The sequence below is a fragment of the Vulpes vulpes genome, chromosome 10, assembly GCF_048418805.1.
Source record: "Vulpes vulpes isolate BD-2025 chromosome 10, VulVul3, whole genome shotgun sequence".
NCBI lineage: Eukaryota > Metazoa > Chordata > Mammalia > Carnivora > Canidae > Vulpes > Vulpes vulpes.
The window spans coordinates 65499419-65526767 of NC_132789.1; the positions used below are offsets into that span (position 1 = coordinate 65499419).

At 33.7% G+C, this 27349-nt stretch overlaps 1 protein-coding gene across 24 annotated transcripts in view; it reads right to left on the minus strand.

The window, feature by feature from the left end:
* The window catches only part of MGAT4C (MGAT4 family member C), a 716481-nt gene that overhangs the window by 328199 nt on the left and 360933 nt on the right, over positions 1–27349 (minus strand). The gene's annotated exons all lie outside the window — the stretch shown is intronic.

Consider the following 27349-nt stretch of genomic DNA (forward strand, 5'->3'; position numbering starts at 1 on the left):
AACATGGAAAAGTAATTAGAACAATTAAATATCTAAAAAGTCAAATGTCATGTGGGTATTGTTCAACACTTTATTTGAATTATATAAATACAAAGGCATATTATAGTTCTTAATCACTACATGTCAAGAGTGTTTTAATGTATAATGGACTGTTCCATTTTCTGGTTAATTATTCATTAATTCAACAAATAGATCTTGCCCAAAGTGGCCTTATAATTCCTCTCAGCTTGACTAAACTTTAGGAAGGTTTCTTTCCCTTACTCTAGGCCTTTGACCTTTTTCCTTAGAGCATTTACTTTAAATTATAATTGTGAATTATTTTTTCTGCCCCTTTGATATATAAATTTTCTCCCAACCTTTGTCAGTTTTAAAACCCAGATTGTCCAGGACTTTGGAAACCATCCCTTTGAGATGTCATCATTAAGAAAGTAGTGCCTCGGGATCCCTGGGTGGCGCAGCGGTTTGGCGCCTGCCTTTGGCCCAGGGCGTGATCCTGGAGACCCGGGATCGAATCCCACGTCGGGCTCCCGGTGCATGGAGCCTGCTTCTCCCTCTGCCTGTGTCTCTGCCTCTCTCTATCTCTCTGTGACTATCATAAATAAAAAAAAAAAAAAAAAAAAAAAAGAAAGTAGTGCCTCTATCTCTGAGTCTCCTTGTGAAGGTAGGAGCTTAACTTCAATAAGCACTATTAACAAACACAGGTGGCCTAATCACATTCATCAACCTCACCTCTATCTAACATCTTGCAGTATTTTTTTCCCACTAGTTATCTCAGCTCTTAAAAATCTCCAATTCTGTATTTCATGAGTTAAGTTCCATTCCCCTCCTCCACCTATGTAATAGTCTTGAATAAAGTCTTCCCCGACTGTTTAACACCATCTGGTACAATTTTTCCTTTGCGATCTGAAGTGTCTTTTACATGCCAGCACACTAGTAAATCGGTTGTAAAGAAGAGAGACATTGTACTTGCTTTCATTGTACCTACAATCTAGTGGGAAACTGATATGTGTAAATTGATGTGTAAAATACAATGTGGTCAATACCATGACTGCAGGAAGAAAACAGGGCACCTAACAAAAGTGAACAAATAATGAAAGAATAACAGAATGAGTCTCTTTAAATTTATCACTTCACCAATGGTGAGATATCCAGGTAAGCTGGAACAGGAACAATGTTCTAGGAAGAGGGTCCCACGTATATGAAAGCCCATAGGCAAAATAATGTATATGAAAGCCCATAGGCAAAATAAGCACTCCACGTATGGAAAAGTGAGACCAGAATGGCTAGATTGTTTGGTGTGATGCAGGAGAATGCCAGGAAATTAGTCTGAGATGTAACTGGAGGAATACACAAGAGGCATTCATGCAGTTACATAGTTACTTGTTTTTCTTTTCATCAACACATTAGGGGAGATGATATAAGCTAAGGTTCAACCTCAAGGTCTCTGATATCAGACTAACAGCCTTTGTTTTTTTAATATTATTTTATTTACTTATTCATGAGAGACAGAGAGAGAGAGGGGCAGAGACACAGGCAGAAGGAGAAGCAGGCTCCATGCAGGGAGACTGACGTGGACTCGATCCTGGGTCTCCAGGATCACACCCTGGGCTGAAGACAGAGACTCCACCACTGAGCCACCCAGACATCCCAGACTATCAGACTTTGAAATCTGACTCTATGTCTCACAAGTTGTATATTAGGCAAATAGTCCAACCTCTTTTTGCTCTCCATTTCATGAGTAGGGTATCAAAAAAACGTGATGCCTTTTTTTCAGGATTAAAAAGGAAATCTCACATAAAATAGCACAAGACTTCATACATGGAAAATGAGCGATTGTGATGATGATGATGCTTTGATGATGACAATGACAGAAGGCAATCTATGACAATATCGATCATGAACTGACACAGTATATCAGGTCACAAGGGCCATGGTGAAGAGTTTGAATAAAAGAGAAACTACTGAAGCATTTAAACATAGAGAAATATTATCAAGTGTACGTTTTTGAAACAGAATTCTATTTACAATTAAAAGAATGTTTTGAAGGTTGCAAAGGGAATGCTGTAATCCAAATCTGTAGAATAGACAGTAATAGCTAAAATTTTGAGTAAATATTTGTAAGGATATTAATTAAAAGTCAATGAATGCAGAGTGATGGTTTTTTTTTTTAATAGAATGGCCTAATAATAGGGTAAATATACCGCTGTTTATTAACTGTTGTCTGGTTATAATTACTAATAGTACAACCCTTCACTCATAAAAGTATCCTGTATTTGGTATTAAGACTACACAGTAGATGTCTTTGTGAGCATCAATTAGTATATTTTACGAGGGGAGTTTTGTTTATCCAAGCAGATCAGTTGAATGGATGCTGTCTCCAATATATAATATTTCAATAATCACAAAAGGAAAAACTACTCTTTATTTTTGTCATATTTACTTGTCTGGCACTGCTTTATGCTACTTATATGTATTACCAATTTAGTCTTACCAATCCTATGGGTGTAATTGTTATTCCTCTCTCATACATGAGGAAATTAGAGCATATAGAAGTAATCTGCCCAATTTGCATGTGGAAGAGCATAGATTCAAACCAGACAGTCTGGGTCCAGCATTTGTGCTCCAAATCCCTATGTGAAAAGTGCTATAATAGAGAAGTTTTTAGAGTATCTGAAGCACAGAGAGGGCTACTGCAAGCTAAGATGACACTAAAGAATCACACAAAGAACACTGGGGCACTAGAAGGAGAAACTTTCAATAAGGTAGAAAGCACAAAGAGGATACAATAAAAGTAGCTTTAAAAAGGAAGGGATATTTCAGGTAGATTTTAAAGAATGAATAGAACATTTGTCTCCTTGAAAACCAAACATAGTCTACTTTAAAGAAAAATCTATAATGGTACATATCTGCCCCCTGCCCTTCCCAACTAGATCTGACCATTCCACCTTCTACATACCCTTATACTTCTTAAACTTATTTATAAGATATGTTTATTCATCCAAAATAAATCTGTAATCAGTGACATTCTGATAGATTTCTATTATACTTAAATGAAAATCTAAAATTCAAACTCCCACCACAATCATTTTTCTCTTTCTCACAAGCACCAGGCTTCTGCTATTTCTTTTGCTAGTATAATCTTCACTCAAATCTTACATTACCAGATCTATCTCACAGATTTCTTTTTCTATTTCCTACTCCATTTTATATTATTTTTATTTGAGAGAGATATATGGCACCTGTTTATGGAAAGTATGTATTCTTTGCTAAAGAGATTTCTCTTTGTGTTGGGAGAACTCTACCTGCTGTCTCATTCCTGGCTCAATCCACTATACTCCCCACCTTCTGTGACTATTGACAAAATTGTTACTAATCTCAAATTCTGCAAGGGCATATACCATGTTAGTTTTTATATTGTGATATATCCTGAAAGAGATCAGAATATGCCACTCCAACATATGCCACTTTTCAATATGGGTTAGTTGAGCTGAAGGTAATTGAGAATCCACAGATGCAGGAAGAAGCCTTCTCACAGTTTCTCTTACATGATTAAAAGCAGAAACTTTAGAGAAGTGAAGACTGCCAAAAATCTCTTCTCCAGGAAATTTTATGGCCACAAAGGAGATGGAGAGTCAGCACCAACCAAGGTGAGTCTTCATCAAACCAAACAACAACAATCGCAACAAAACCACTTATTAAAAAGGCCCTTGCCTTTCATTAGTTTCCCCATATATTTCCCCATATATTATATATATTATATATATATATATTTCCCCATATATATTCCCCATATATATTTCCCCATATATTTCCCCATACCTTCCCACAATTTATCCTTCCTAGGAGACCAAGTCCCCTTTACCTTGTCTAGTCCATGATTTATTGCCCTTTGTCACGAATATTATATAAACTTCCAAGTCTAATCACGTCCTGGGTGCTTCACTTCTTTACTGTGGAGCCTCCATGGCATGTAAAACTAAAATAAAGAAACCTATGCCTTTTCCCCTGACAATCTGTCTTTTGCCAGTTTAATTCATGATGATAAGGGAAAAGTTATTTTCTTCTGCTCCTATCCCCAGCACCAACACCAATGCCAGACTCAATAAATATTTGATGAATACATGATGTGTGACTTGGCAGGAAACGTGCACTTGGAGTGACTGGTTCATAGGAGAAAGCCAATGAAAACAAGCAGTTGAAATTACCACAGAAAGGTTGTTGCAGAGTGTACTATGCTGTATGTAGTCCTCCCCATCACAGTTATTTCTAGAAGTTAGTTAAGGTCCAAATGTATATACACAAAATAATAATAATAATAAAAGTAAACAAACCAGCAAGAAGTAAATAAATAAATAGGCCCAAATGAGATTGGGATAGGAAGTCTGACAGTTCTGTGGTCATCAAAGACCCAGCCTTCCTGATTTTCCACCTTTAGCCAGTGGCTTCCACCTTCAAAGTGTCTGAGGTATTGTTACTTTAGTGCCAGTCTTTATAGGTTTCAGGAAGCAAAAAATAGGAAGGGAAGAGGGCATAACAAAACAAAAACAAAATTTGGTCAGCCCCCTAAAAAGAGCTATTCTAGACACTGACCTATAACTTCAGCTTATGTCTTATTGAAAACCTCTTCAGAACTGAAACTGGAATGCCGATATTTAGATAAATCTATTGTTGTCTTAAACAATATGGTGATCTATTAGTAAGGAAAATGAGAAAAATAACAACAACTTTTCCTTTCTCTTATGGAAACTTTCATTTTTAACTTTTTGAGCATTTTATATCCTAACTGTGTTTTCTTTTTCACTAAACCCTTAGAGAAAAAATCTTGGCAAAATAATTTCTATTACCTATTTTCCTTAAATTTTCTTCTCCAGAATGCTAAACAAAGGAAGCCCAGGACTAAAACTGGATTCATGGTCTGAAATATTAAGACTTGTGAAATACACTATGGGAAACACAGAGGCAAATCTGAGGTGCATCCCACATATACTTGTGAAGATGCAAGGCTGTCTCCTATGCTTTGTCCACATCAAATATATCCTCATCAGCAACCTGATGAGATTTCAACATCTTAACTACTCCCAGTCCTTGACTCTTCTCAACTCTTAAGATGCCTCATTCAGTCAATCCTTGATGTTAAAAACTATCAAAGGTAAGCCATGGCAACGGGAAGGCATTCTTCTTTGGCTTTTGAATGTGTGTTTTTATGTGTCTGTGTGCTTGCATTGTAGTGGATGCTTGTTATTTTGGCTCTTATTTTCACATCAAACAATGAATCTATGCTGTGATGACCTGAATTGGGACCAAGTTCTGCAGCTCTACCTTTTCTTCATTCTGCCTCTTTGCTAAATTTTCCTGTTACTTGTTCTAAGTTGAAAATAGAATTATCTGCCAGAATGAAATGAGAATTACAGATTCTCAAATTTATTCCCCTAACTCTGTCCTCTTAAATATAGTCTGATATTTGAATTTCAAAGACATGCTCTTCGTCTAAATAAATGGAGTAGAAAAGTCAAGAAAATAACCACTTAAGAAAAATATGGATGCTTTTGATAAACTTGAGAGGAAGATGTTCTGTCCAAAGAATGAGGAGTGAGAACAATTCAAAATGAAATTATGTTTGTGTTCTTACTTTTAAACTAAGTTTAGGAATTCTTCTTTCAAAAAAGAGTTTTTTAATTGATTAGGTAAGTCTTTGAGAAACTAAACAGACTACTTTTTATTTCATGACAGTTTTGTTATTCAAAAGAAGAAAAGCTTATGCATGCAATAAAACAAAAACAAAACCCAAAGAATCCTGACTTCTGAAAAATAGCACTTTAAAAGTTTTTGCCAAACATTGTTAAGTGATACAGTTAAATGTAATTATATTCTCTTCCCTACTCTTTCTCTTTGGTAGTTTAGAAGTATCAGACAGATATCAATTGATTGTAACTTATACACATTGAATGGAGACTACAGATGTGTTTAAAAATCCCTAAAACACAAAAGACTAAGTTGAGGAAAATGTCACTTCTTTTAAGTGTTAAATAGCCAATAACACAGTTCTCTTTTTTCTCAGTGTCTGTGTATGGTGATGTTGGGAAGACATCTAAAGGACCAAACATAAGATGTCTCAAGACAAGACTGCTGCCCACTGGATTAATTATGTGACATCTTTAGCCAGCAAATAGCAGCTTGCTTCTATCTAGTTTGGGACAATTATTTATAGGTACATACATTTCTTAAAGTTCATATATGTCCTATAAAAATTCCTAGGGAGAATGCTAATAAAATTATTAAAGAAATATTCTATTATTTGTATATCATAATCTTGGGTGTTCATATTTTTGTTTGAAAATTTTTACACAAAACGTCTAGATAGATGTATCAATATAATTCCCATATAATGCAAAAATATGCAATAACACTCATTTTTTATAAAAACACCATACATAAAATTTCTTTTTATCCCCCAGCTTTATTAAGGTATAAGTGACAAATAAAACTAGGATTTATTTAAGATGTATAATGTAATGTTCTATTATATGTATGCATTGTGAAATGATTATGATGATCAAGCTAGTAAACGTATCCACAAACTCACATACTTTTTCTTTTTGTGATGAGAACATTTAAGACCTACCCCCTTAGCAAATTTTAGGTTGCAGTACAATATTACTAACTATAGTTACTATGCAGTACATTAGATCTCCAGAATTTATTCATGCTGCATAACAGAAAATTTGTACCACGTGGCTAATATACCCTATTTTCCCAACCACCAGGAACCACTAGTCTACTTTTCTATTTCTATGAGTTTGACTACTTTAGATTCTACATATAAGTGAGATCATGAAGTATTTGTCTTTCTGTGCCTAACCTATTTCACTTAGCAAAATGTCCTTTAAGTTCATCTATTGTCACGAGTGACAAAATACACTTCTTCTTCAAGATGAACAATATTGTATTGTAAATAATTTTCCATTCCATTGTATGTGTGTGCGTGGTGCACACACATCACATTTTTGTTTATCCATTCATTTGTCAATAAAGATTTAGGTTGTTCCCATATATTAGCTATTGTGGATAATGCTACAATAAACATGGAGGTAACAGCTTTCTGAGATAATGATTTTGTATTTTTTGGATATATACTCAGAAGTAGGGATTTCTGGATCAAATAAGAGCTCTATTTTTGTTTTCTTATAGGTTTACTCATTTATTTTAGAGAGAGAGGGAAAGAGAGAGAGTGAGCCGGCGGGAGGAGGGGGAGGGAAAGAATCTCCAGCAGACTTCCCACTGAGCCCAATTAGGGGCTCCATCTCAGGACTCTGAGATTGTGACCTAAGCAGAAATCAAGAGATGCTTAACCAACTGAGCAACAAGCTGCTCCATAATAGCTCTATTTTCATTGAGGAACTTCCATACTGTTTTCTATAATGGTTATACCAGTTTACATTCCCACCAACAGTACTCAAAGGTTCTTTTTTTCCCCTCTTCATGTTGCCAACATCTGTTAACTTTTAAAGCAAAATTCAAGTATAACTAAATATAGTTATATTAGTTTTAGGTGTTCAATATAATGATTAGCAATTCTATACATTACTCAGTGCTCATCATGATAAGTGTACTCTTAATCCCCTTGATCTATTTCACCCATTCCCACACATCCCCTTCCCCTCTGGCAACCACCAGTTTGTTCTCTATATTTAAGAATCTAAATATTTAATATTTAATATTTTTGTTTGTATGTTTTTCTCTTTTTTCCTTCTTTCTTTGTTTCCTAAACCCCACATATGAATGAAATTATATGGCATTTCTCTTTCTCTGACTTATTTCATTTTGCATATACCCCCTAGATCCATCTATGTTGCGGCAAATGGCAAGATTTCATTCTTTTATGGCTGAATAATATATATACATACACATATGGAATATATTTGGAATATATGTATTATACATATTTTATATATACATACATATGAGATATTATATATACATATACATATATATATACACTACATCTTTTTTATCCATTTATCTATTCAGAGATAATAGGGTTGCTTCTGTATCTTCACTATTGTAATTAATGCTGCAATAAACATAGAGGTACATATATCTTTTCAACTTAGTGTTTTTGCTTTCTATGTAGTAAATACTAAATTGTATGGTAATTATATTTTTAAGTTTTTGAGGAGCCTCTATCAAATGGGAGAAGATATTTGCAAATTAAATACCCAATAAGGGGTTAATATCCATATAATGAAGAATGTATACAACTCAATACCAAAAAAACCCCCAAATAATCCAATTAAAAAAATGGGTAGAGGACATGAATAGATTTTTTTCCAAAGAAGATATTACAGATGGCCAACAGACACATGAAAAGATGCTCATCATCAGGAAAATGCAAATCAAAAGAACAATGAAATGTCATTTCACACCTGTCAGCATGATTAAAATAAAAAAAAAAAACACAAGATAACAAGTGATGGTGAGGATGTGGAGAAGAAAGGAACCCATGTGCACTGTTGGTAGGAATGCAAGCTAGTCATTTAACATTTTGATAACAGCCATCTTAACAGGTTTGATGTGGTATTTCATTGTAGTTGGTTTATGTTTTCTTAATGATTAGCAGTATTGAGCATCTTCTCATATACCTGCCAGCAATTTGGATATCTGCTTTGAAAAAAAATGAAATTTTAATTTTTTCTTAATGTAGGCATTTATCACTCTAAATTTTCAGAATTGCTATTATTGCACCTAAAGGTTTTGATAAGTTGTATTTGAGTTTTTAAATATATATATATTTATTTCCATTTCCTTCTTTGACTCATTGGTTGTTGAGGAGTCTTTTGTTTAATTTCCACATATTTGTGAATTTTCCAATTATCTATCTGTTACTGATTTCTAGTTTCATACCATTGTGATTGAAAGGATACTTGATATGTTTTCAATTTTTTTTGTTTGTTTTAATTTGGTAAGATCTGCTTTCCAGCCTGGCATAAGCTCTATCCTAGAGAATGTTCCCTGTGTGCTTGAGAAGCGTGTGCATTCTGCTCTGCTTCTGAATGACATGTTCTGCATATATCTCTTAAGTCCCTTTAGTCCAGAATGTTGTTCAAGTCCACTTTCCATACTGATGTTTTGTCTGGATGACTTTTCCTTTGTTAAAAGTGGAATACTGGGATGCCTGAGTGGCTCAGTGGTTGAGCATCTGCCTTTGGCTCAGGGCGTGATCCTGGATTCCCGGGATCAAGTCCCACATCGGGCTTCCTGCATGGAGCCTGCTTCTCCCTCTATGTCTCTGCCTCCCTCTCTCTGTGTCTCTCGTGAATAAATAAATAAAATCTTAAAAAAATAAAATAAAAGTGGAATACTGAATATTGAAATTCCTACTATTATTCTATTGCTTCTATTTCTACTTTCTGTTTTGTTAATACTTGCCTTTCATATTTAGGTGTTGTGATGTGCGCAGATACATTTACAAGTGTTATATCCAATTGATAAATTGATGCTTTTATCATTATATAATGATCTTCTTTGTATTTTATGATAGTTTTGACCTAAAATATCATATGTCTAGCAATTCCACTACTGGATGTTTACCCATAGAAAACAAAAATATTAACTGAAAAAAAATACATGCACCCTGATGTTTATAGAAGCATTTTCTACAATAACCATATTATGGAAATAGCCCAAGTGTTCTTCAACTATGAATGGATAAAGAAGATGTGGTATATATATATATATATATATATATATATATATATATATATATATAGAATACACTCAGTCATAAAAAAAGAATGAAATTTTGCCCTTTGCAATGACATGGAAAGAGTTAGTGTGTATTATGCTAAGCAAAATAAGTCAGTTAGGGAAAGACAAATACCATATTATTTCACTTATATGTGGAATCTAAGAGCAAAACAAACAATAAGAACAACAAAACAAAACAGACCTATGAAAACAGAGAATAAAGTAGTGGTTGCCAGAAAAGAGGAAAGTTGAGGGATAGGCAAAAATGAGTGAAAGATAGTAGAAAGTACAGGCTTTCAGTTATGGATGAATAAGTCATGCAGATGAAAGAGAAAGCATAGGGAATATAGTTAATGTTTTTTTTTAATTTTTTTTTTTTTAGTTAATGGTATTAAAACAGCAATGTATGGTGACAGATGGTAGCTACACTTGTGATTATTGCATGAGGTATACAGTTGTCAAATCACTATGTTGTAGACCTGAAGTTAATGTAACATTGTGTGTCAACTATATTTCTATAAAAGGTATAAAAAAATAAAGTGAGTCTCTTGTAACATTTCATTGGAATTTATTTTCTATCCATTTTTTAAAGGTTTATTTATTTATTTATTCATGAGAGACACAGAGAGAGACACACAAGCAGAGGCAGAAGCAGGCTTCATGCAAGGAGCCTGATTTGGGACTCTAACCTGGGTCTCCAGGATCAGGCCCTGGGCTAAAGACGGTGCTAAACCACTGAGCCACTCAGGCTGCCCTAGATTTTCTTTTATTTTTTACTTATTTATTTATTTATTTTTTAGATTTTCTTTTAAATAATTAAGATCAACTCCTTGGATATTTATATCATATATTTTTTTATTATTATAATACTCATTTAAAGAGGAACTACATGCACTGACTAAACTGAGGTATTTGTTAAAATTATTTGGTTAGAACCCAATAGCAATTTTTTGGAAACTAAATGTATTATCACTTGCATTTATTTTCATTATATATTATAGATATGTGGTCACTATGCCTTAAGAATCTCCTGGTGAGTTAACACACAGGGACCTGGGGTATATTTTCATACATAATCGTCTGATATTGTGAATGGAGAATTGGAAAGATTCTACATGATTTTATCTTCCTGAAGAAAAGATTTACTTTACCCTTTGGTAGGACTTTAAAGTACAAAAGATTATCTTAATTCAATAAAGCATTCAGATAATTTGAGTACAGGTTTCAATCTTTATAAGTCTCACCATATTTCTACTCATTTATCATTTTAATACATTTTTATAATAGAGTGACATATTTAATATTTAATCTTCATGAGGTTATGGTGGAACTTGCATAATCAGACATTTTTGGTGAAAATATAAATTGATATAATGTCTTTTTAGGGCGTCTGTGATTTATTTACTTTTATTGTTCATTTCCATGTTTCTTTGTTTTTACTTCTACTGGAGACAATCTGGATTTGTACTTAGAGGATCTTTTTTTAAACAATAATTTTGTTTTGTTGAATATTTATGCATATTAAGAAGAATTTGGGGCAAAGGGTTCTCTGTCCAAATCAACAAATCCTTTGGACTTGTTTCTCTAAGCCCTTACTCTAATTTTACAAACAAAATGTTGGATGCTTCTGGTGGAAAACTTTGGTTGTTTTTGGTTAACTAACTTGACATTAATTGTTATGAAATATTTACATTCAACCAAAGTGATTTCTGAAACCCCTTCCCAAGATACAGCAGTAAATGGCATTTATCTCAAGTAAGATACATTCATGCCTAAGCAGATCTCTGGCCTGGAAGTGGTGGAGCAGAGAGGGTTGGAAGGAAGGGCATTTCTACATAACGGAAGTTGTTTAGTTACAAACCTAGGCCAAATTTGCCTCATGTTCTTTTCTTTCTCTCATATATGCAGTATAAGATGTTTTGTTTAACCATGATTTTTAATAATGCCTATATTCTTCCTATTTGACAGTTTCTAACTTATGTAAACAACCAGAAGAGATGACTATAATATACATGTATTTGAAATACTTTCTGTGATGCAGAAATGATGCATAGAATAATCATGAACAATAAAATCTTGCCTAAAGTAGAATCAAAGTAGAGGAGGGATTGTTGAACACATTTCTCAATTTTAACTAAATAAAAATTTAAAATTAAAATGAAATAACACATAATCCCATCATTCTAACATAATTATTGTCTTTAAGATAATTTAGAAAAGAAGCTTCTGAAGAATTATCAGAAACTATCACTCAATAATTTCATTTCTGTTAATTAATTCTGAGGAAATCAATCAATCAAGAGAAAAATACAACTTTGTGCATTGAGGTTTTTTTTTTTTTTTTTTTTTTTTTTTTGAGAGAGAGAGAGAGAGAGAGAGGGTGAGTGGAGCAGAAGGACAGAGAGGAGAGAGAGAGAGGGAATCTTAAGCAGGCTTCATGCCCAGTACAGAGCTGGATGCAGGGCTTGATCCCATGATGCTGAGATCATGACCTGAGCTGAAATCAGAAGTTGGACACTGAACCAACTGCACCACCCAGTGCTCCAAGATACATTTTAATATTAATTTTAATGACTAACGTTTTAAACAATTTGAATATCTGACTACTGTAAAATTATTGCACACCAACTTAGTCCTTAAAATTAAAACTGTGATGACACTAGCTACATGAGATATCCATTCAATGTAATATATAAAAATTATGTCAAGACCACTATAGTAAAAAGTAAAATTATTAATTTATATCATCAAAAAATAAAAGGACCTGAAAAAATATGAAACAGCTGCATTAGGATAATTGGATTACTGTGAGTTGCCTATTATTTTTCATTATTATTTTTAGCATTAATACATAAAAGTCATGGGAAAATTTAAAAAGTAGAAAATTAGAAACAAATAGGAAGTGTGTTTATATAGTACTATGGAATAAATAGCTACGAGCACTTATTAATTGATACTGTTTTGGAATCAGGCTTAGTCTACCAATTAATTACTTTAATTAAATTTTTTATATGCAGTTTTGCTTTATTAAACTTTTGTTATAACTAGCTGGTTTTTTTTAAATCCCATAACTTAAATTTTAAAGGTAAATTCTATGTCTTATTCAAATTTTTATGCACTAATATTTAAAATGATGGCTTAAACATGGAATGTTCTTGATGAATATCTTCTGAATAAATTTGAGACTAGATAATTTTGACACCTTTTTAAAAGTTAATTTTGAGTAAATAATGAACTACATGAATCAAACAATGGCAAAAGAATAGACAGTGAAAAAAATAATTCTCCCTTCCATCATTATCTGCCAGCCATTTTTCTCTTACGACATATACGAACAAAAATCTACATGTAGTATTTTCCTCTTTTTACACAATGAGAGCATTCTGTACATTATTTACTGCATATAGCTTTTTTTTTCCAATTGATAGTATATCTTGGAAATCTTTCCATATCACTATATGTTTGACCTTCTTCATTCTCTTTTATGATCACATACCATTCCATTACATGGATGCATCATATCTTTCCCTCATTCATAAACATCTTTTTGGGGGATCCCTGGGTGGCGCAGTGGTTTGGCGCCTGCCTTTGGCCCAGGGCGCGATCCTGGAGACCCAGGATCGAGTTCCACATCGGGCTCCTGGTGCATGGAGCCTGCTTCTCCCTCTGCCTGTGTCTCTGCCTCTCTCTCTCTCTCTGTGTGACTATCATAAATAAATAAAGAAAAAAAATATTTAAAAAAAACATCTTTTTGTTTGTTTTCAATTTATCAGGCATTTCCTTTTTTTTTTTTTTTAAAGAATTTTATTTTATTTTATTTTATTTATGATAGTCACAGAGAGAGAGAGAGGCAGAGACACAGGCAGAGGGAGGAGAAGCAGGCTCCATGCACCGGGAGCCCGACGTGGGATTCGATCCCAGGTCTCCAGGATCGCGCCCTGGGCCAACGGAAGGCACCAAACCACTGCACCACCCAGGGATCCCTTATCAGGCATTTCCAAAGGTTTTTTAGTTGTATTGTCAGTCCGTTACAGGACACCAAAGTCAAATGTGAACTTCTTCATGTTTTTTTTTTTTTTTTTTTCCAAAGCTTGTTCTCACATAGCCCATCAATTTGTTAGGAAATTCTGCAGGTTTTACCTTAGAAATATATCCAGAATTGAGCTGCTTTCCACTGTGTCATCTCTCACCTGGATTAATATAATTGCCTCTTAAATGGTCTCTGCCTTTCAATGCTTGTCTCCTTTGCAGTTTAGTCTCCAAACAATAGATAGTATGAACTATCTTTTTAAAATAGAAGATGTAGACATCTATCACTATCCCTCCCATTAAATAAAATTAAAACCCTAGAATACATAAACAAGTATTTTTATCCTCTGAAGAAAATAAATAATAGCAAGTAGAATTTGATATCCTGAAAAATAAAAACTCAAAGACGAAAGGTTTGTATAGGGATGAGTTCTCTCCCATCCCTGGCCTAGATTACAGAGTAGAATGAATCCTATGACTATGCAATGTGCAGCTGATAAAAGCTCAAATTTCTTATGTTTTGGATTTTCTCTTTTAATGCTCTCAGAACTGACTGAAGTCAAGTAACAGTCATGAAGCTACATTCTTATGGAGATGATAGTGGATGGTGGTAGCAGTGGTGGTGGCACCAGTGGACTTGCAAAGTTATAACAATTGCTTTAAAATCTTTACTGATATTCCCAAAACAGGTTATTTTGTCTCTGAAGTCATTTTCTCTCTATTTTTTTTTCTTGACAGTTGTTGAGGTATGCCTAGCTCTTTCATATGCTGATTGATAAAGGGTTATATTCTGCATATTTTAAATATTATATGAGACTGTAGGTCCTATTAAAACCCTCTGAAAATTTTTGTTTTGTTCTGTTTGTTTTAGTTTGCAATCAACCTGGTTAGATTCAGGCTGAATGCTATGACCCAGATTCTATTCACTATAGTTCTAATATCATTATACAAAATCAAAGAAAGAAAAAAGCCGAGACAATAAACTGAAATCTAATAAGATACATAATACCTAAATCCAACTATATTGATAATTACATTAAATATAAATGGGTTAAATCTACCAATTAAGAACACTTAATCCTTATTGTCAGATTTTATTAAAACAAGAACAACAAAAATATTCAGCAAGGTATTCTTCAGGAAACACATTTTTAAAAATATAATTATAAAGAAGTTTTACAAACCATGATAACAGTAATCAAAAGAAAGCTGGAAATCAAAAGAAAGTTAATATCAGACTAAATAGATTTCAGAATTTACCAATGACACAAAACAAATTACATAAAACAAACAAAAAAGGCAATTCTTCAGGAAGGTGTAGCAATACTAAATAAGCCTAAAAGAGATTGTTCTACTTTCATGAAAAGAAGAAAAGAAAAACCCTGATAGAACTGAAAGAGAAATAGAAAAGTTTACAATTTTACCTGGAAACTTTAATACTTCCTTGAAATATTAATAAATAGAACAAATACACAGAAAAAGGAAGGATATTGATGACCTGACCAATGTAATATCATATAACTTAGAAACACACTCAGCAACTACAGAATGTACATTATTCTCAAGTATACATGGAATATTTATCAAGGCAGATTATATCTTGGAATGCCCCCCCAACCATTTAACCAATTTAGAAGAATTGAAATTATAGAAAGTATGTTCTCATCTCATAGACAGAGCTAATTTAGAAAATAAATAACAAAAATATGTCTGTAAAAATCATAAAATATTTAGAAATTAAATAACATACTTGGGAATAATCTATAGGTCAAGAAGATTTCCCAAGATAAATTGATAACTATTTTAAAGTACATTAAAAGGAAAATGCAACATATCAAATTTGTGAGATGCAGTTAAGCAAAATTTAGAGGGATATTTTTAAAATTCAGTGCTTATATTAAAAAAGAAAACACATCAAATCAATAATCTAAGTTTGCACAGTAAGAAACTAGAAAATAAAAAAATGAAACTCAATGTAAGCAGAAAATAAAATAATAAAGATGTTTCAAGTTTTGATAAAGTTTCAATAAAGATAAGTTTTAATAAGTCAATTATAAGTTTCAATAAAGACAAGTAATTTCAAAACCACTGAAATTAATAGCAGATAAACAATAAACACAACCGATGGAACCACACATGGGTTCTTTAAAGGTTTGATATTTTGATAATATTGATTGACCTCTTCCAGATCAATCAAAAGAGAGAGGGAGTGACAGAAAGAGCAAAAATTCCCAATATCAATTAAAAAACAGATATCTCGGGATCCCTGGGTGGCGCAGCGGTTTGGCGCCTGCCTTTGGCCCAGGGCGCGATCCTGGAGACCCGGGATCGAATCCCACATCGGGCTCCTGGTGCATGGAGCCTGCTTCTCCCTCTGCCTGTGTCTCTGCCTCTCTCTCTTTCTCTCTGTATGACTATCATAAATAAATAAAATTAAAAAAAAAAAAAACAGATATCTCTACAGAACTCACAGCCATTAACTGTGTATATCTAATTCTGGTATCAGACTTGGCTACCAGAGGCAACCAGATCACCTCAAAAGGTTACTGCTTTATCCCCAAGTTCCTTCTTTATTTGTGCCTCCTGAGGATTTCGTTTTCATTACTTCTTTTACACTCAATTATGTATTTACTATTTAGTTTATAATAGCTTATCCAATATTTCCAAGTGTTTGTGCCAACAGTGGGAACTCCACATTGAATCAGAGCATCACGTTGCTAGCTTAAGAATTACATAGGTTCTAAATCCAAGCTGTTCCTCTCTCCTCTCTGCTATAATTAAAAGCTGATTATTTTTATGTTCCTTTGGAATTCACCTTACATAAAATAAAGTCAAGTTACATATCATCCTTTCCAATAATATTGCAAAATATAAAGTAGATTTTTTTTTTGCATTTCTGTTTAGTTCTATCTTCCACAATGTATTGTTTTTGTTTTGCTGATCTGAAATATAAATACAAAGTGCTGTTAAATTTAATAAACTACCTCTTTTTATTCTTTTATAGTATTTAATTAACTTTGTAAACAGATTTAGTACCATTTATCTGATCTCAGCTGGACTAGACTGATAATAGGTATCATTCTAGATCCTACTTTATAGCTCTTTTTTCTTTTCTATGTTTTTTTTTTTTTTTTTTTTTAAAGCAGGCTCCATGCCCAGGGTGGAGCCTTAGGCTGGGCTTGACTCACAACTCTGAGATCAAGACCTGAGCTGAGGGATGCCTGGGTGGCTCAGCGGTTAAGCACCTGCCTTTGGCTCAGGGTGTGATCCTGAAGTCCCAGGATAGAGTCCCACATCAGACCCTCTGTATGGGGCCTGCATCTTCCTCTGCCTATGTGTCTGCCTCTCTCTCTCTCTCTCTGTTTCTCATAAATAAATAAATAAAATTAAAAAAAAAAAAGACCTGAACTGAGATGAAGAGTCTGCTGTTTAACTGACTAGGCTACCCAGGCACCCGCTTCTTTTTTCTAATTTTCAAATCCTAACTCATTTTTTTTCTGTACTATTTTTTGTGTTTCCTAATTCTATTTGAGAAAACAGGATTGGTGTACATAATGCACAAATAACTGCTTTATAGGAAAGCAGCAGAATTGGGGCATCAACAAGAAACTTAATTTCCTTTTCATTCAAAAATGATTATTGAGTGCCAACTTGTAACATTTACTGAGCTAGGAATGAGGTGCACTTCACCATCAAGAGTGAGGAGGTAATGACATAGTGTCCTTGACGGTGGAATAAAGATACATTATGGGAAGGAAGGGGGAATATCTCATTTAGACAGAGAGTGACAGGGAAGTCCTCCACCAGGGGATGATACTTGCACTGAAACTTGATGGATAAATAGAAATTTTCAGGTTGAAGAAGCAACATGTATAAAATATCAAGGAGTGAGCAAAGATGATGTATAAGAAAAATGCAAGCATTTTTGTATAATTGAACCATATGCTGTATGTGAGAACTTGGCTGGTGATGAGTTTCAATGAGCTTCCAGATGTAAGCAGTTACCGGATCTTGAATGATTTTGTTTCTTTACTAAGGGAGTTGAATCTCCTTTGGAAAGGTAATGGAGAAGTAGAAATGGGTAATGATAAAGGAAATGACCTGATTAGATTCACAGAGTTGAAATACCACAGAGTTGGGAGCAGCACAGAGTACTGAGGGCAAAATATCTGTGAATGATCATTACTGTTCCTCAGTATTCATTTTTATTTTGTTTTGTTTTCATTTTTATTTATTTATATTTGGTCTATTTAATATCCCAAATTCTCCGAGTAAATATGCTTGCCTAATTCTCCAGGTACATTTAACTTCGATAGTGTTAACAATACCCTATAACATGCATGCTATGACAATACCCTACAACATGCTAAATCTTAGAAATATAGAGATAAACATGACAGACTCCTCCCTTCTCAAAGTTTACTACTTTATTGGGGGACTACAGAGTCATTTTCAATAGCACACCAAAATGATTTCACAAAAATATGCCATATATATATCCATTCCTGCCCCCCACCACTTCCCACTGCTTCTGCACCCCTCTCCTTCCCATACACACACATACACCGTTTTTATTTTGGGGGCCATTACCTCACACCCCTTATTGCTGCCAAACCACATGGGCTGGGGGCTGGGGCTGGATGGACAGACACATTCTCCTACCCAAACCCCTCCCATGTGTGGTTGGAAAACGTTTTTTGTTTTTTGGGTTTTTTTTATGAATAAAAAAGATTCTACTAAAAAGTATATATATATATATTATATATGTGTGTGTATATATGTATATATATATATAGTTGACCCTCGAAGAGCAACCCCTACACAGTTGAAAATCTGTATATAACTTTTGATCCCCTGAAAACTTAACTATTGATAGCTTACTGCGGCCCAGAGGCTTACTGATAGCTAAGAGTTTATTAACACATATTTTGTATGTTATGATATAGTGTATTCTCACAATAAAGTAAGCTAGGGAAAATAAAATGCTATTAAGATAATCATAAGGAAGAGACAATACATTTACAGTACTGCATGCACTGCACTTATCAATAGTGTAAATTTACATTTTTACAAGATGAATCATCTGTTAGTACTTACATCAATATTGTCTTCTGTGATATAAAACTGTAGATATATGTATTACAAATACTAGACATCAAAATGAAAGGATAATATGAAAAGGAAAGCAATATTTTTTTACAAAATAAGTAAAAATTTTCCAATATAGTTATTTAAAAAATCTGCAGGTAAGTGGATCTGTGCAGTTCAAACCCATATTGTTCAAGGATGTTCTATCTGGATAGATGTTTTTTGTGATTTGTCCTGCATAACCCAACCACCTGGACTTGCACATATGCAAGCAGGCTAAGAAATGTTTTTTGTGAGACCCATGCCATGTAAATAGCCTTGGGAGCCTGGTTATTTAAAATATATTATCTGGCCTCCAGGTAAGAACTGGCCCTTCTGTTCTGGATGCCAAGAGCTACAAATCTTGCTTCACACTCCCTCCTGCTCCAGGCTGGCTGGCCCCTTGGAACAGAGTTCAGGAGACGAGAGAGATACACATAGCCCAGGCTCCTTGAAAATATCAAAACATGATTACATAGAAATCCAGCTCCCTCCTAACTGCACATAGGAAGCAAATGTTTAATTTTAAACCCTGCTATTTGCCTTATAAACATGGCCCTTAGGGTGATGGTCAACTGGAAGTCTTATCTGAGGGGAGGACACTCTGTATAGGCCTCTCAATTGGGACTCCAGCCTGGATGTTTCCTCCGGGGCTTCCCCAGCTCATTAGCTGAGGTTGGGTGTTGTGAAGCACTTGACTTGATGTAACTATCCTTATTCTCATTTGTTGCCTACTATTACCTTCATCAGTGTGTACATCCTTTTCATCTTGTGTTTCTATTAGGCTTCTACAATAATGATAGAGTTTTCTTTCCTTTTTGAAACCAAAATGCAGCTGTTGTGAATCTTTTGTTCAAAGCAAAGGGCCAACTGTATATATAACTAGACAGACAGATAGAGAGACAGAAGTTGGGATACCAGCTGACTTAGGAAATATTTCCTGCAGGAAATAAAATTTATACTGAGAACTGTAAGATTAATAAAATTGCAAAGGTGTTTACTCCCGTTGGGCTAATATTAGTCATTGGTCCAGGTAAAGAGGACTAAATATTCTAAATCTTCTTTTTCTCCTGCCCTTCACTCCCACGTTCTTAGATCTTATTAGTCACTAAGATGTGCTGTCTGCGGGTATACATTGGGAAGACAAAAACTTTAACTCAGACATTTTTCTCAAATCTTGCTCTTCATTTCCTTCCCACTCTTTCTAGTCCCCTCATCATTTCTCACTTAAACTTTGGTAATTACCTCACTTCAGGACAATCAATCTTCCATACTGCTGCTAAAGGGATCTTTCCAAAAGATAAATTTGCTCTTATGATTCCTTGCAAAAAAAAAATAAAAACAAAACAAAACAAATAAATAGAACAACAAAAGCATGTGGTAGCCTTCTATTGCCTTCAGGGAGAAATCCAAATCTGCACAGGTCATAGAACACCCCTCACTACATGATGGTGATTCACCTCATTAGCTCTTCTACCGCCTTTCATCTTACTCTTGAATCTTTTCTTTATTTATCTTTTCAATGTGTTTTTTTTCGTAAAGCTTCCCTCTCTATCCCAAAGGCAAAAGTAGACAGGCCTCTGAATTATAGCACTTTTCTCTTTGTATGAAATTACTTATGGGCTGTTTTCACTTCTAGACTGAATATTTAAAGGCAGGGAATGCACTTTATTCATCTTTGAATCCTCAGTACTTGGCATAGTTCCTGGCCCAGTTCTTGTCATGTTGAAAGTATACAATACATTTTAAAGTGAATTAAATAAAAATAAATTAACCCAAAGTTGAGAACAAGACCTAGAAGTTAAATAATATAATAAATCATGAAGGAAATGTTATTTTTGAAAGCAGAGATGTTAAGAATGTTCCTGTAGGATACCTCTGCACTTAAATCTTCAACACTTGCCTTCAAAGTTAATCAAGATATTTTAAAGTCCATTAAATGATTTTTAGAAAACAAATTTAACAATATATACTGAGTGGAATAAAATTTTATGTATAGTAACGTATTATTAGGCTTTTACAAAGTATCAATTTAATTCAATTCAGAGTACTGAATGTTTGCATAGCTAACCTTTTCTTTATTTGAATTCAGAATATATCAGTTCGTGTGTTTTATTATTTTTAATATGACATCGAGACACTCCAGGGTGCATTTTATTATTCCATTTATTCATGCCTAGGGTACATTATGAGCTGCAAACCTAAAGGCTAAGTGCTTTAACCACCCAAATCATGTATTAGTGGATCAATAAAACACACCCTGGAGTATCTTAATCCTATAATATGTCTCCAACTTCTTATTAAAGGGGAAAAAAGCAATTAATCTTGAACAAAACTAATACTTTAAAACCATATCATTCTACTGTTACATATTTCATACAGGGTACAGATGAAAAACCATGGCAGTTTCTTGTTAGGACATTACTAGAGAGAAATGATAAATTATGCAATCCATCTACTGAAAGAATATGATATAGTCCTGTTCTAAAAGCTTTTATGGATAGACAGCCCAAGTCCACATGAAGTATTATATAGTTAGGTTTGGTCATTGCTTTACAGCATCAATCCAAAACAAAAGAATTAGACAATGGGAGTGCTACATGTAATTAAATATACCTGATAAACAGTGACTTGCCATGTGTTTCCAATAATTTTACATTCAATTACAATAGCTGTTATCAACCACAATTTCTTATGATTGCTTTTCCCTCTGCCCTCCGTTTACTACAGAGTTTTTCTTTTGCCTCTAGATTGATAATACTCAACATACCAATTTGCATATTACAGATGCTCAACAAATATGCAGTTCAAGTGATGGAATAGTTATATTGCTAAGAAACCTCAACTTCCATTTTCGAACTTACTGAATTACAAATGAAATTAAATATACTCATGCATAAATATAGAAATACATATATAATATAGCTAATAATCATAATAAAATTATAAAAGTCAAGAGAAGGCAATTATAATAATCTCATATATATATGTATATATATACATATATATACACACATATAAATAAATAGAAAGAGATAGAAAATTGGAGAGACAAATATACCCTAAGATGTTGACATGATAGAATTTATTGAATCTGTTCTTTGACCTGTATTTTCAGATATTTTACAATGGATATATAATCCTTTTTGTTAAAAGAAACAAAAATAATTTTCTGTTTTTTAGATATGTACATTTTGAAGCCAAGAGATTTACTGACCCCCCCCCCCCCAGTGTTTTATGTTGCAATGGTAATAAATAATGGTAGTAGTTATTCTGTGACTCAATATAAGATTGCTTAGAATGATACATGGTACCTACTAAACAGTCAATGCAGGGGATCCCTGGGTGGCTCAGCAGTTTAGCACCTGCCTTTGGGCCCAGGGTGTGATCCTAGAGTCCTGGGATCGAGTCCCACATCGGGCTCCTGCATGGAGCCTGCTTCTCCCTCTGTCTGTGTCTCTGCCTCTCTCTCTTTCTCTCTCTCTGTGTCTCTAATGAATATATGAATAAAATCTTAAAAAAAAAAAAGTCAATACGTATTTGCTGAGTGAATGAGAGAATTAAAAAAACTGGCGATCCCTGGGTGGCGCAGCGGTTTGCCGCCTGCCTTTGGCCCAGGGCGCGATCCTGGAGACCTGGAATCGAATCCCACATCGGGCTCCCGAGCTTGCTCCTCCCTCTGCCTGTGTCTCTGCCTCTCTCTCTCTCTTTCTCTGTGACTATCATAAATAAATAAATTTTTAAAAAAGTATTAAAAAACTGCTTGATTTAAGCATTCTAGGGGCTCCCTATATAAAACAATGGGCTTCATCTGGTTTAAAATAGGTGAAAATTAATTAAAAATGTACTTTTGAACCATCATGATTTAAAGTTTGTTCAATCCTACTGCAGTTTTCAATAATTTAATATCTGATAATCATATCTTTTCCCATTCTGCCATTCTGTAATCCAGAACTACATTTTTTCCCCTGATTTTGCATAAGGGGTTCTGGTTAAACATATTCCTTTAATGTCCTGAGGTAAATTCATAAACAGTTGAGCAAGTCACTGCATGGAACAGGTTGTGGGGATTCATAGTGGGTATGGCATAGGAGGGGGATAGTCCAGTCAAATATCATTCTAACCTTTTACTCAATGACTTCTAAATTTGCTGGTGTCCTAGACATTATTGAATAGGCCAAAGACTAAAAATGAGTAGGCCTAGTGCAATTATTTCTTTCATGATTCATTTTCTTCCTTTTTTTTTGTGATAACACTGCCTAATGTGCTGTAACACTGGAAATATATTGTCTGTTCTGCTTAATAATTCTTGATCTACATCACAATGCATAGTCTTCCTGTACATTAAAAAAACACTAAGAAATAGAGTTTCTACAGATGTTTCATTGATATTGCAAACTACAAATGAAAAGAAATTGAGATTCGCCAATTTTCTGGAATGCTTTTCTATCTAGCTTCCCTTTAAAGGGAAGACTCACTCTCTTAATAATGCTTAACAGAAAGAATAGACCTCTGCTGTTCTGAGGCATTACTGCCTAGTAATCAATCATTCTATATACATTGGAATATTGCTAGCATGTCAGAGACAAAGAGAAAGAAGGAAGAGGAAGAAGACTTCTGGAATATTTATTATATTTATATATATAAGATATACATAAATACTATATAAATGCCAAATATATGCCAAATATATGCCAAATATATATGTATATGTACATACCTACCAAAGTCAGGTAATAGCTTTGAATGGTTTCATTCAAAGAAACTAAGTTCCCTGAAGGCATGGATTTTGTTTTAATTTAGGGCTGTCTCTTCAGTCACCTGAAATAGTAAACTGCATACAAAGTCATGTGATTAAACCTAAAGGTGATAACTAGATACTGTGCTAAGCCAATTATATGCATTATTGTATTTAATCCTCATAAGCAAAAAATAAGGTAGATCCTGTAATTATTTTGTGAAGGGGCTTAATGGAGATCAAATATCTTGTCCAAATTTACAAACATGTATGTGAGAAATCAAAAAATTAAATATCAATTGTGAAAATATTCTGCCTTTGAAAGAATAAAAATTACTTGTTCTCCTTTATCCAATTTATAATGAAATATAACAAAATATCTACATATTCCCATTTCCTTTCTGTATCAGCATAAACAAAATGTGAGCCACATTAACCAGTTTAACAACTAGGCTTCCCGTTTAATATCTACAGCTCTGGGTGGGATGGATGGAGTCTTAGCATCTGTGTTAATTTACAGCCACTACTTCCTTTTCGTAGGGCCTATCCTTGAAGCTTCTCATAACCTGCTCTCTTGCTCTCCTGTCAGTATATATACCAGTTAATAGCCCCACTCAGGAGCCTATTCTCTTTTAAATGGTTGATCTATAGAGCCAATTTCTACCAATTTCTGATCTGCTTAATTTCTCCTAACATCAACATCCTGTTTTATGCCTACAAATGCCCACACCAATCTTTCCCCATGCTTAGTAAGAAGATACTTTGAAAATTGTGAGTTACTCCTTAAAATACACAATAAGTGCTCAATAAACACTTGCTGCTATAATGGATTTGGCAGAGAGTTGATACTTTTTAATTGGTTACTGGCATGGTGACTAAAACAAAGACAAGAATGAGATGTAATATTAATAATAATAATAAACAAATAACATGTATACCAATTCATTTGGACCTCTTTCAAAAAGAAAATGTTTTCTTGAGAGTAAATCCAATTCCTTCCACCTCTTAAGTTATAACTTTGGAATCTTGTCTACATCCTCAACTCTTATTGCAAGCTCTGTTCTTGTTGTACCACAATTCATGCAATAGACTTCTAACTAGTTTCCTATTTCAACTGTTCCTCTCCAGTGAGATAGCACATTAATTTTACAAAAAGAGAACATTAGCCTAAACTCTTGTTTAAGTGTTTAAATGACTCCTCGTTCTCTTTTAGATAAAATCTAAAGGCTGATGCACAGTTTGTGGCCTTTTGTGACTGGAGCTTTCACATCTTGCCAGTCTCATCTCCGTGCTCACCACTAGCCTAGTCCACTCCAGCCATAAGACATTACTGAAAATGCACCATGAACTTTATGGCATTGGGCCTGGTCACCCACCTGTTACTCCTCCTGCCTGTACACCAAGTCTTCTCTACTGACACCGATGAATGAGTGTCCCTGACCCTTTGTGGGTTAGTGTCCTTTCATTCATTCTTAGGATTTCACAACCCCAGGGAAACCTATTTGATTTCAAAAGATTACCTCAGGTACACATTGCAAAACAGAATTGTATGCACAGCTTTTTTGTCTCCTTTGCAATTACATTATTTTTGTTTATTTCTAAATTTGTTCCATATGGTGAACAAACAAAAAAAAATGATGAGAAATTACTGAGACCCAAATTATTTATATTTTGAACTATTATTCTCAGTGGAAAAAGGATCAGGAGAGAATAAAGTTGATAATGACTAAAAGATCTCAGTGAAGCTAAGTAAAATTTACTAAAAAATGAATGGCATCATTGTATATACAATCTAAGAAATTGTCCCTTTTTCTGTTTGACCTTTTAACTACACAGCACAAATGTATTCATACAATGCTCAATTTAGCTATTATGCCTGCATAGCTGACTAATAAAACAAATCACTTTAAATAACTTGCCTTTGAGAAGCATAAGCTACCAAAAGAGTAAAATTTTAAGCAAGTTGCATGGATATGATTTGTCATTTTTATTCCTCATTTTATATAAATTGGCTTAAATATTGGTCCAATTTTATGAATATTATACATCTAATGTCAATATTTCAGGCACTGTAATGAGTTTCTTTCTCTTCTAACAGACTGCAAATACAAAATGTAAATAGTTGTCTGAAATAATCCTTTTAAGTCTTGGAGAATTTCCAAATGATCTTGTGCCTATAGCAATAAAAATTTTACTGCCTACTTACTTACTAGTTCTAATCACCCCAGAGTTAATGATTATGCACCTTCTGACTTCACAATTCAGACAATCTAATGATCCGGGCATCTTCCTTTTCCTTACTATTATTGCAATCCATATGTGTATCCATATGGATACACACACATTCACATATGTGCAACATCTATACTATTATTATCCATTTAGAATTAAATATTTAGGGGCTTCTGGGTGGCTCAGTAGGTTAAGCATTTGCCTTTGGCTCAGGTCATGATCCCAGAATACAAGCGTGGAGCCTGGTGGTGGCTCCTGGCTCCTCAGGAAGTCTGCTTCTCCCTCTCCTTCTTGCTCATTCTCTCTCTCACTATCTCTGTCTCTCTCAAATAAATAAAGTTTTTTTAAAAAAGAAATATATAGTATTTACAAACACATTAATTTTTGAGTTCAAGGAATTGTGGAAATATTTATGTTTATTTATTTATTTATTTATTTATATCATGTATTTATAATTATTTATGTTTATAAATAAATCAGTGAGATACACATAAATAACTACGAGGAGGAAACATAGTAAAAATCTATTTAACGAATGTTCAATGACATTACTTATAAATGTTGTCAATTGGTTATTTTATCTAGAATGTGCAATAAAATGGGAAAATATTAAGTTAATGGATTCAATAACAAGCCCATTATTACTGGAGCTGTAGCATGACTTCTGCAGCCCTAAAGATTATAGCTGAGCAACAGAAGGGGGAAAAAAGTAGATCATCCATTATATTGAGCAGTTAATGATATTTTATTGCATTATTTATCAAATACTGTGGATGTTATTTGTAGCTGCAAGCTTGACCTTAGCTAATCATAATTTGATAAATGTGTATATCGTAAAGGCACTATGACAAAATGCCCTATTGTTTTATGAAGCAGGAACATGAACTAGTATTATGAAATTCAGTAAGAGTGTAGTTTCAAGATATTAATGCTTAGACACTTATGTGCAAGACAGAATAGATGCTTATAATTCAGACACGGCTGCTGAAATTTCTTTCTCCTTCAGTAATATAAATATTCAAGCCATCTATCTTGAATGATTCCTGCAAAGCATTTTTATAAATGCACTAGGAAGACTGTAATGATAATATATTATTAAAATACTAGAATTCTCATTCAATCAGGAAGAAAAAAAATCAGAAGCTCTTCAAAAGCTTTATGAGTTTGTATTTAATTAGATTTGAATATATATTTTAGAGAAAAAATATAAATGTGATAAAGAAACCAATACCTACTGTATAATTTTTAGTTTTATCATCCTCCTAGGAAAAGAAATGCACTATGATTTCTAAGATGAGAACAATTACTTCATTTTGTATATATTTTTGTAAAGATTTGGAATGAGAAGCTAGCTCATTAGGACTCTTTCTTTTCATATGAAAAGTAATATTGGTGGCAATGAACAATTTTTTAAAGTAAGAATATAATTTTTAAAACAGTTCTTAGATACCAAGTCGTAAAGGTTATTTTACACATGGG